The sequence below is a fragment of the Acomys russatus genome, chromosome 31, assembly GCF_903995435.1.
Source record: "Acomys russatus chromosome 31, mAcoRus1.1, whole genome shotgun sequence".
NCBI lineage: Eukaryota > Metazoa > Chordata > Mammalia > Rodentia > Muridae > Acomys > Acomys russatus.
Window position 1 is genome coordinate 38,219,035 of NC_067167.1, and position 11,651 is coordinate 38,230,685.

The 11,651-nt window shown below is 36.8% G+C and overlaps 1 non-coding gene across 1 annotated transcript; it reads left to right on the forward strand.

The window, feature by feature from the left end:
• The first annotated feature begins 10,576 nt into the window (after positions 1 to 10,576).
• Positions 10,577 to 10,707, forward strand: LOC127183825 (small nucleolar RNA SNORA36 family). Its single transcript, XR_007830074.1, has one exon. It is a non-coding gene; the product is annotated as a small nucleolar RNA SNORA36 family (small nucleolar RNA).
• Positions 10,708 to 11,651: the final 944 nt, after the last annotated feature.

The window sequence follows — 11,651 nt, forward strand, 5'->3', positions numbered from 1 at the left end:
CTACAGCAAAAGCTTCTTTAAAAAACACATATACGGAAGAAATCAAAATGCAATCAATACATAACAGGGAAGGACCTCAACTAGACCTTTCTCACAACAAAATAAGACAAAACAAAACCAACCAAAACAAACAGAGAACAAAAACCCCAAGCTATTGTCAGTGCTATTGATGCTGCCCACAAACTCAGGGTAAGGCCCTATGGGTAACACAACACTTCCATAGCTCATTGAATACAGAGAGCTGGGGCTGATAGCTAACTGGAGGCTCACCCCTGCTGACTAGTTCAGGGGTGTACTAGTCAGGAAAGTACTTTGCATGTTAATAGAAGATAAAAGTAAACATCCATCCAGCTACAAACCCTCTGGTTTTCAAGGTGGCCTGCCTGTGTGATGCGCTGGTGCCACAGTGGAACGAGAGTTGTGAAAGTAACCAACTCCTAGCTGCTTGGATTTAAGGCTCATTTAGAAGCCATGCATGTCCCTGCTCAGGTGCTCAAGAACATGAGATACTGGACATGCAAATCACACTTAAGAGGGTCCCATACCTGGAAGTAGATGGTCAACACAAAACAAACTCAATGGTATGGTGTGTTTGGAGATGTTTAGTTTCATAATGCTTTTTTTTAGCATGATTTTACGTTACTTGTCTTATGTTTTTGTGTGTGTGTGTGTGTACTTATGGTGTGTGTATGTGTTTGTGTGTGTATGAATGTGTATGTGTGTATATATACATATGTGTGCATGTGTGTGTGCATGTGTTTCTTGTGCTTTTTATTTATTTATTATTCTTTTGAGTTTCTTTACTTTTTCTTTTTGCTGCTTTATTTTATTCTGTTTAATTTTCTACCTTGTCCTTTTTCTAAAGATAGAAGAAGAAGGCAACTTAGATAGGAAAGGTGGAAAGGAGAACCTGGGAAGGACAACGGAGGGAAACCGTGACCAGAATATACTATATAAAAAACTTTGTGAATACATTTTTAAAAACAGAGTGAAACACATGACCCATGCATGATTACAAATGATGCAACTTAGAAAGAAAGCCCAGAATTACAGAAATCACGAGGCTCCTTGCAACTGTATTATTACCACTTGAATACATCAGGGAACAGAGCATGTACTGCAAGTAAAAAAAGTAAGGAAGCATCTCAAACAGAGCTGACTAGAAGGGACACCATTTCAGACTCAGAGAGAGCATTTTGGCTGATAGCATTGACTTCCACAAAACATTGTCTCCCCAAATTAATTAATAATAAATGTTCTTACATCCTGTTGAGGGATATTTGGGTCTAAAATGTTTCTCAGAATTATGTAGAGGGTAAATATAAATAGTGGAGCCAGGGAATCTGAGTACAAATCTCATTTTTTCTTCTTTCAACCTGCAGAATTTCTACAAGTTATCTCATCATTAGGTTTTCATTCCTTAATAATTAAACAGAGATAATGACAAAATTATCTGGCAAAATTCTGTCTAATTATATTCAGCCTATTATATTCCTTCCATCCAAAAAGTATCTCTTCCTTAGGCCACTGCCCTGATGTTGATATCATTATTTTATATTAATAATATAACAATTCTACTACTCAGGAATTCTCAATATTATTTTATTGTAATTTTTAATTTTAAATGAACAAAATTGTATATTTGAATTTGTTAAAATTCAAAGTATCACCCAAGAAGTAGACTTTTTTTTTTATTAGTTTTATCTTCAAACCTCATTAAGTATTGCCTACACACATTTCAGTTTGGGGAAGATATATTCTAAGTTTGATCAATAGTTGCTTAGTAGCCCTCTTAGAAATTATTGCATTGTTCATCATAATTTTTATTAGTTCTTTCCTTGAGCATTCTATGCAGAGCTTTGATTATATTCATCCTCTCCCACAGAACATAAATAGGGACGTCTGAACTCTAATGATGTAAGATATTTTTGTCAAATTAAGCCATAATATTGAGGTAATTTATTACAGAAACAATAAAACAGTAATACATAATGTCTCACAAATCTTCTTATCAGCATTTTACTTTAGGTAAAGGAGATTTTTAGGAAAATATCTTCTCCAATGCTAATATGTGATCAGATTAGGTAAAATTCACAGATGATAAACTTAAAATTTTAAGTTTAAGTATTAATTTTTGTATGTTTTCATTACTTGCTCAGATAGATACATTCAAAACATTCAAATTTCCCATCAATATTGCATCACCCAGCGTACTTACAGTGTGTTGTTCTTTGTGAATATGCTTATCTGGTCCTTGGCTTAAAATCTGGTCCTTTGCAGTAAACATCTTCATCAGTAAACATATCTGAAACATGCAAAGTTTTTGACATCAAGAAGATATTTGAAGATTCAAATTAATCACTTCTGTTGCATTAGATATTCAATACATACATGAATATGTTGCCATTTATACACCAAAATGATGTGTGCTGCCATAATATAGAAGACTACAGGAATAAAATTATTCAAGATCCAATTAAGCTAGAATTATTTAGATGTATCTAGTCCTAAGGTTTTGTATCAGAAATTATAATGAGGCTTAGTAATATCTTGTGATTTCCACAGCTAAAAACAAGATAGATTATAAATTGTGGCATTTTGCATGTGTCTTTGTAAAAAATCCTCACAGGTCGTGTGCTCCAGTGGCCAAGTGCTGCTGGAGAATTCAATGACTTGAAGAGAACTTTGAAGTATTCAAGTACCTCTTAAATAAACGACACAGCTTGGACCCACAAAGCAGAGTTCAAAGCAGAAATTAGCACTCCATGTAAATGTTATTCCATCTCTCAAAGAGCAATAAAGTTGGAAAAGGGAGACCACACCTCCAATATATATAAAGATAATTGAATCAGTAAAGTCCTCGAGTGCCATCACAAACTAAACCCAGGAGCCTTTCACAGTAAAAGTTCTTTAAACCACTGTAAACAGCCAGGAGGCAGAAGGAGGATTGAAATCACAGTTTTCTCTTTTCACAAAGCAGCTGAAGAATACAGGTGTTGCTATTTCAATAAGGGTGGCACCACACTGATAACAGACACTATTCAAAATTTAATAAAGAATTATCCTCTTAATCAAAACATGACTGTGAGGTTTGGACTCTCACTGGAAAGCAGAATAATATGAACAAAAGAGAAATGGAGCTGTGCCTGCATATCAATGCTAAAATATGAATAACACCTTGGTACATGTGCAGCAATTAAAGGCAGGAACTGAAAGGCAGTTCCTGGTTTAGCAGTGTCAAGCTGCTTTCCAAGAAGTTGGAACCACAAAATCAGAAAAATATGGAGAAAGAATTCAATAAAATGTCATGACCCTAACAGGAACATGAGCATTCTTTTACTTGAGGTGATTCTGCATAAATTTTTTGACCAAAGTACATGTCTACAAATTTATATGTAAGATAGAAGTAAAGATTAATATAATATAGGGAAAAGAAGTTTTTATTTAAAATTGTATATGCAATATGTAGTTACCAAAAGTTTTCTTCTGACTCAAGATATGTAACAGTTAAGGAAAACTCTTGGTCTCAGAATGGCAGAATCTCTTTCCTGATTATAAGGACTTTACTCAGAGAGAGAAAGTTAAAGTTTCCTCTTGGCACAATTAAGATAGTAAGATTAGATACACACCGAGAGGTAAGATTTTAATGAGGAAATGTTTGAAAGTGATAAATTAACTATTAATTTTCAGAAAATAGAATCTGATGAAAGGATCTAGAAATCAAATCTAGCTGATAAAATTTTAATTCCATTTATGACTGTGTCATTGGAGGCAACAAAACTGTATTTATTTATTTGATTAATTTCAATATCTGAATAATAGTTTTTAAATCATTACAATGTGCATCTCTAGAATCAGCAGGCAAGTGGTGGGTAGGAGAGGGAGATGTATTTATATGCATGTGCCTCATACGCATGTGAGTGTGGAAGCCAAAGGTTTTCCTGTAATATTATCTGCATTAATTTGCCTGCCTCCCCAGACATGCCGAGGTACTCTTCCCTCCGCCTCCAGAAGTTATAAATAAAAGCTCAGCTTTTGGTTTCCATTTTTTAGAACAACAACAAAAAAGATCATTTCTGTTGTTTAAGACACACAAAAATGTGACATATTGTTATGGCAACCTTACACAAGCATACTCTTTAGTAATGAAGAACTGAGGTACTGAGGAATAAGTCTGCATAGGAAATCATGGGACAGACACAAATTCAGCACCAAAGACATGGTTAGGAGCCAAGACCAATGAAGAGGCAAAGCCAATCTGCTAAAGATTTACATAGAAAGTGTCATGTAACCAGCTTTTCTGAGGGATGTGGTCAGAACCAAATAAGTCACAGGAAAAGTGATAGGTCCCAGGGTCAAAAATGAGAGCGAAGGCCAGATCGTGTGGAACTACACAGGGCAGGGCAAGGAGCTCCAATCTCACTGAGCTGGTGGCAGCTTTAGACTGTTTTCGATGGATACATCTAAAACTACCTTCTTCCTCCAGAGGAAAACACTGGAAAGTTCTGAGGATAGTAAAGAGGGACTCAACAAATCAAGTTGTCAGATAATGAGTTCCAAGGAAGTGAAGAAGAAAGGAAGATGCAATTAGATGTCTTTTGATGGAAGAGATCAGAGAAATTTTTGATAGGAAAGATATTGGCAGTAAAAAAAGAATGCCAACAAACTATAATGGTTTTCAACTTGAGCAAATGTGCTGCCAGTGGGAATATGTCCAGTGGTAAGTAATGAGTTAATTCAAAGAATGGAAGTTGAACATTAGTTTGTCTACTTAAAAATAGTAGTATAAATGTACCTTGTTATGTTGCATGACCAAATCATGTGGGTTGTGATGATTATGATTTTAGAAAACAATTAATTCTTGTTATAGGTGATAATTTGATCAAAGCTATTCAGTCTAAATTAATTTTAATTCTATTCCTTTGTTCTTTTTTTATTCCCACAATATATATAGCTTTCGGTAGTTTTCCTAAAATAAAATTTCCATGTGTAATATGTTAATGTTCCTATAGAAAAGTCAGTGTGGGATAACATGGATTAAAGTTCTAGCCTAAAGAGACATCATATTTGTTCACATAAATATAGTGCATATATACCTTACTTTTGTATATGTAAAAAATATGCAATGACCTTTCTCTAGACTGCACAAGGATTTAATAATGTTCTATGCAAATTACAGTGGGGAATTATAAACCGTTAAGGGTTCTCATCTTTTAATGTGCAATAGAGCATTGTTCCACTTTACAATTGGATGAGGATTGTTTACAAACACTAATTTTATTAATAACACCACATTCCAATTGTCACTTGAGTTCTTACATGTCCGGCTCTGCGCACACTAGAGGGATAAAATAGCTGTTTAAATAGTAGTAGCCAGAGAGTTGCCGAATGTCCTGACAGGGCAATGATTAGGACAATTCTCCTTTATATAAACTCCTTGGCAGCTCCTGAACGATACAGAGACCATGCAAGCCCTGCTGGTAGTAGAGGTATGTACAGGAGAATTTCCCTAAACTTGTGGTGTGCAGTGGTGTGAATTAGATATCTCCCATACATCTTGGATCTTTGAATACCTGGTCCTAAGTTGATGGCGGTTTTGGGAAGAATTAGGAGGTGTAGCTTGGTTTGAGGAAGTATGTATCTAGAGTCAGGCTTTGAGGTTTCAAAAGACACAATATTTCAAGCTACATCTCTATTTGCTGTTTGTAGATGCAGATGTGAGCCCTCAGCAGCTGCTCCAGTGAGGTGCTGGCCTGATACCATGCTCCCCACCGTGATGGTGAGGGAATCCTATCCCTAGGAACCATAAATCTAGAATAAACCGTTCCCTCCATGAATAGCCTTGTTCATGGTGTTTATCATAACAATAGCCAAGAAACTAAGACACAGTATTAGAAAACATTATCAAGAAAAGCTTGAAGCAGAGCAGTAAGTGGTAAAGGTAGAGAGGAAGAGAACACTGAAAAAACAAAAACAAAACAAACATTTTCCTTACATAAAAGTAAAAGTGCCAGTGGCACATTCAACTTTCTAATTTAAGTGGTAGGACAGGAGGAAATATCACAACTGAAGTAGAAAATAAAAATGAGTAAGAAAGTGAATGAGAGTGAAAATAATTTTTAAATAGGCTATAATTTGAAATATTCATGGATCCCAAGGAGAAATGCAATTAGCATCTTATAAAGGAAGCCAGGGCTAAAAGTGTGCTTTGGGATCTGCTGGCTCTGGTAAGGGGATCCATCTCTAAGGATGAGAAGTTGTTAGGTCAGGTTCGAGTCTCATGGTGTCAAAGACAGAATCTGAGAAACGAAGAAGAGGTGGGGAAAAAGGCAAATGATCTGCAGGCTACCTTGAAACAAACATCACCTATATGGAGTTTAATTAAAAGGTTTTCCAGTGTGGGGTGAAGGGACTTTTCAATGTGAAAAGTGTGATTTTGACAGAAATCACCGTCATTCTCATGAAAATTCCAATTCTTATTTCTAATGTCAATCAAAATATGAAAACTAGTATGTTATAACTTGGCAGAAAACAAAAGTCAGACAGACAGACACACACACACACACACACACACACACACACACACACACACGTAGGGGCAGAGAGAGAGAGAGGGAGTCAACAATCATCTAAGAATACAAAAGAACAAAAGCAAACACCTTTTTATCAAAATAGTTGTTTTTTTTAAATTAAAATATAATTACATAATATCCCCCTTCCCATCCCTCCCTCTAACCTCTTTCATGTACTCTCTTATTTTCTTTCAAATTCATGCCCTCTTTTTCTCCAACAATTGTATATATACATATATATTCCCAAATATGTAAATACAATCTGTTTAGTCCATATAATAAATTTTATGTGTATGATTTCAGGACTGCAAACATACTAATGTGTTAGGGAGAAATCTCATGGGGGTCTTAACCCTAAATAAAAAATATACAGGCATCTAAGGAATACTGAATTGGAAGTCTTCTGCAGGGAGGAGCCCTTGACTTGTTTATGCAAAATAGGCTTTAAAAGAAGAAAATAATGTGAAGATTCTCACATATAATTTCAAAACGAGCAAAAAGCCACAGCAGTTGAAACACTGTGGTATAGAAATGAGGACGGGTATTGAGTGACCAGAACTAGGAGAGCAGAAATAACTTCAACAATCAATTACTTGTATTAGTTATCAAAGAACGTCAAGAACACTCAATGGTCATATAGGGTATCAAGCATATACAGAGGGAGGAAGCCCCCCTCAGGAACAGTCATAGGGGAGGGGAGTAAGGGGAAAATGGGAAGGAGGGAGGAATGGGAGGATACAAGGGATGGGGTAACAATTGAGATGTAATATGAATAAATTAATTTAAAAAATTAAAAAAAGAACACTCAATGGAAATAAAACAGCATTTCTAGCAAATGATATTTTTAAAACTGAATAAGTACATGCAAAATATTAAATTACACCAACCAGGAGTAAACATGAACTTCAAAAGATCAAAAGTGTATGTTCAAGAGTCAAAAGTATAACCCTGCCAGAAGAAAGCCCAGAGCTAGCCCCGTGGCTTTCAGCCTCCCTAGTGCTGCAGTGCCCCGTGGCTTTCAGCCTCCCTAGTGCTGCAGTGCCCCGTGGCTTTCAGCCTCCCTAGTGCTGCAGTGCCCCGTGGCTTTCAGCCTCCCTAGTGCTGCAGTGCCCCGTGGCTTTCAGCCTCCCTAGTGCTGCAGTGCCCCGTGGCTTTCAGCCTCCCTAGTGCTGTAGTGCCCCGTGGCTTTCAGCCTCCCTAGTGCTGCAGTGCCCCGTGGCTTTCAGCCTCCCTAGTGCTGCACTGCTGCTTTACTCACGTTGTGCTGCCCTCCAACCATAAATTTTTTTCCTTGCCATTTCATCACTATAATGCTGCTACTGTTATGAATTGTAACATAAATATCTGATATGCAGGATATCTGATATGTAACCCCTGTGAATGGGTTGGCTGACCGCAAACGGTTGAGGACCCACAGGTTGAAAACTGCTGGACTAATGCTTCAAAATGTGTGTTTCTGGAAAATGTTTTAAAGCATGAAATCAAAATTAGAGACAACAAGACCCTTGCTAAATATTCTAGCAAAATTTAAATTTCTTATGCATCAAAGGACATAGTAAAGACATTATACAGAATGCACAACATGTTTGTTATTCACATAGCTGATATTATGGTATTTAAAGTAAAAGATATGTTCATCTATTGACTAGAGATGAACATCTTGATTAAATAACCTATGGAGGGCTTAAATAGGCATTTCTCTAAAGAAAGGGTACACAGGACCAATGATCCTAGACAGGACAATAAGCACATCACTGCTATCAATTGTATATCAAATGTGCAATCAAAGCACAAGAACCTAGCTGGACATTACAGTAACCCCTGTGCCCATCATGCTGAAAAAAACAATGCAAAGTGAGGGCCTGTTAGGTTATATAGCTCCTTCAAAAACTCCTGGGCGCCATGGTGAAGCCTCTAAAAATGTTATTTTATACACAATACATCTTTAAGACTACCTCGATGGCTCAGGAAACATCAATAAAAGGACAAAAATAATGTAAATCAGAGAAATTGTGTGAGGAGCCATGTGGAACACTGAATTTCCAAAATGACATGGCTGTTGAACTCTTGAAATCAAAACAAATGTGATTACTTTCATGAGATGTCTCCCTTTGAGATTTTCTTCAGTGGTACAGACATAAGTAAGATGCATATTCTCCTAAAACACATTAGTTCTCTCTCTCTCTCTCTCTCTCTCTCTCTCTCTCTCTCTCTCTCTCTCTCTCTCGCTCTCTCTCCTCTCTCTCATCTCTCTCTCTCTCTCTCTCTCTCTCTCTCTCTCTCTCTCTCTCACACACACACACACACACACACACACATGTGCGCACACATACACACATACTCTTGAACACAAACACTAAATATGCAAGTATTAGGGAGGCTAGTTGAGACAATGAAGGCAATTAATAAGACTGGGAGTGGGAGGATGAAAGAAAAGGAAAACTGTGTGTACAGGGGAGGAGGTCCCCCTCAGTCACAGTCATAGGGGAGGGGAGTAAGAGGAAAATGGCAGGGAGGGAGGAATGGGAGGATACAAGGGAGGGGATAACCATTGAGATGTAATATGAATAAATTAATAAAATTAAAAGAAAAAAAAGAAAGAAAGAAGAAAACTGAAGGCTATTATTCTTCCCACACTATGTACATATTTTAAAAGTCACAATGGAACCCATTATTATGTACATTTAACCTATATAAATAAAATCATTAGTTAAAAACACATGGCAAAAAAGTTCAAATCAGAGGTGGCGGGAAAAGATCAATTGATAGAAGCATGGGGGCCTGAGTTTGGCCCTCAATCCCTAAGTTAAAAAGCTAGATGTTAAACTCTTCTCATTCTAGTGCTGAGGAAGTAGAATGCCTGGCCACCCAGCCTAGCTGCTAGATACACTTCAGGACAAGTAGAGGCCTTGTCTCAAAAACAGAGGAAATAGCACCTGACAACATGGCATGTACTCATTCACACTTGCACACAGGTATGCACAAACACATATATGCACAGGTACACATAGACCCACGCACATGTGCACCTGCATACTCATTAATAGGCACAAATATGCAGACACATACACATATGCATAAACACCCTACACACACGCACACAAACAAACAAGCACCTACAACACACTTGAACATGCACACATATATGCACATACATACATACATACATACATACATGAAAGCACAAATACACATATGTACCTCCACGCACATGAACATGGACATATACGCACACAAACAAAACTAAACAAAAAACAAATGATAGGGAAGAAGTGGAGTATTAAAATTCTCATATGTTGTCACTAAGAACTTAAAGCGGGATATGGCTATAATGTCACACAGAAAAATTTCTCCTACGGATAAGTAAAAGCATATGTTGACACATGATTGTCCATGCTTGTTATAATAGCACATTTCACAATAGATGAAAAATGAAACTAAATACATATCAATGGATGAATGAGGGAAATACAGTTAGCCACAAAATAGAATATTAGTCAACCATGAAATAAGGTAATAATACATGCCTCAACAAAAATAATGCTTTATATTAGGTTTTTAAAAAGCAATACATGTAAGGCCATAAATAGTTTGATCTCATTTTTTCTGAATTGTTCAGAACAAAGACATGCAGAAAGACAGAGAGCAGGTTGGTAGGTCTGGAGGTGTGTAGGAGGGGCTGAGCAGTGACTGCTTCCTGCGTATCAGGTGTTCCTAGAGCAATAGTTCTCAGTTGGCCTAATGCTGTATCCCTTTAACACAGTTCCTCATGATATGGTGACCCCCAAGCATAAAATTAATTTTGTTTCTACTTCATAGTATAACTTTACTACTGTCATGAGTTGCAATATAAATATCTGATGGTCAGGATATCTGATATGTGATCCTTGTGAAAGGGTTGTTGGACCCTAAAGGGGTCGTGACCCACAAGTTGAGAACCACCACTCTAGAGGGTGTGAGTAGTAATATTTACACAAAACTGTGAGCATATAAAAGCTGCTGAATGCCACAGTGTTGACTTCAGTTCAAGCAGCCTTTCTGTTCTGTTAGTTAGACTTTGGGACATTGACACTGGCTGAGGGAAATGACTGATTAGAGAGTATTAATCTGTTCATATCCTTCCATGCTTTGGGAAACAATAAGGAAATTTACATTTAATTATTGCTGACGTTATAGACATGTGAAGACCTCTCTGAATTCTTGCTCTTGTTAGCTACAAAAATGCACAGAATAGACCGTGGCTCATCAGTGTGTGCTCCACAGCAAAGCACGATGTCCGCTACATACCTGCTGACCTAGATCTGCGTTTGGACAAGAACTTTGGGTCATATTTACAGAAAACTTCTGGAAAGGCTGTTCTTCATCGATGATCCCTATCAACGTGGGAAAGATGGACTGTAAATTCAAGACGTTATTTCATAAAGGTCATCATTTTTCTCCTTCATCTAATATGACGTCTTTAGAGGAAAGTAATCATTTATAATTTTCATTAGTCCATTAGGTTTCAAGTGCAGGTAGCAGTTGATGCCTATGAAACAGGAAGTGAATATCACTTAACCAATGATGGCTACCTGAATGTTAGAAGTCCATTTCATAACTTAGGAGGAAGCTTTGCCTCAGGATAAAGCTTATTTTCTTTCTTACATGTGTGTATTTTATCAATCTGTTTCTAATTTGTTAACAATACATATCTGATTCGCCTGTCTTCATCACTTTTATAATCTCTACTTTTAAAATACCTTTTAAAATAACATAAGTTTTTTCAGTTTTTCATTACAAATTACACAACCAAATTATATACTGCTTTGAATGTTGTGGAATCACTATTGATTCCTGAGTCTTGGGAAAAATTCTGCTTCCACAGGTGGTAAACTTTAGGTAGGCATATGTCTGTCTGCTTCATTGCTTTGATTTTATATATTTTAAAGAAATGTTCTATCTTGAGTTCTCAAAGACTGTATTTTTGAACAGTTTCACTGAGATTGAGGTTTTTTTCTTTGTTTTTGTTTTGTTTTTTTCAAAACAGGATTTCTCTGTGGTTCTTGTGGCTGGCCTCGACCTCACTGATCTGCCTGCCTC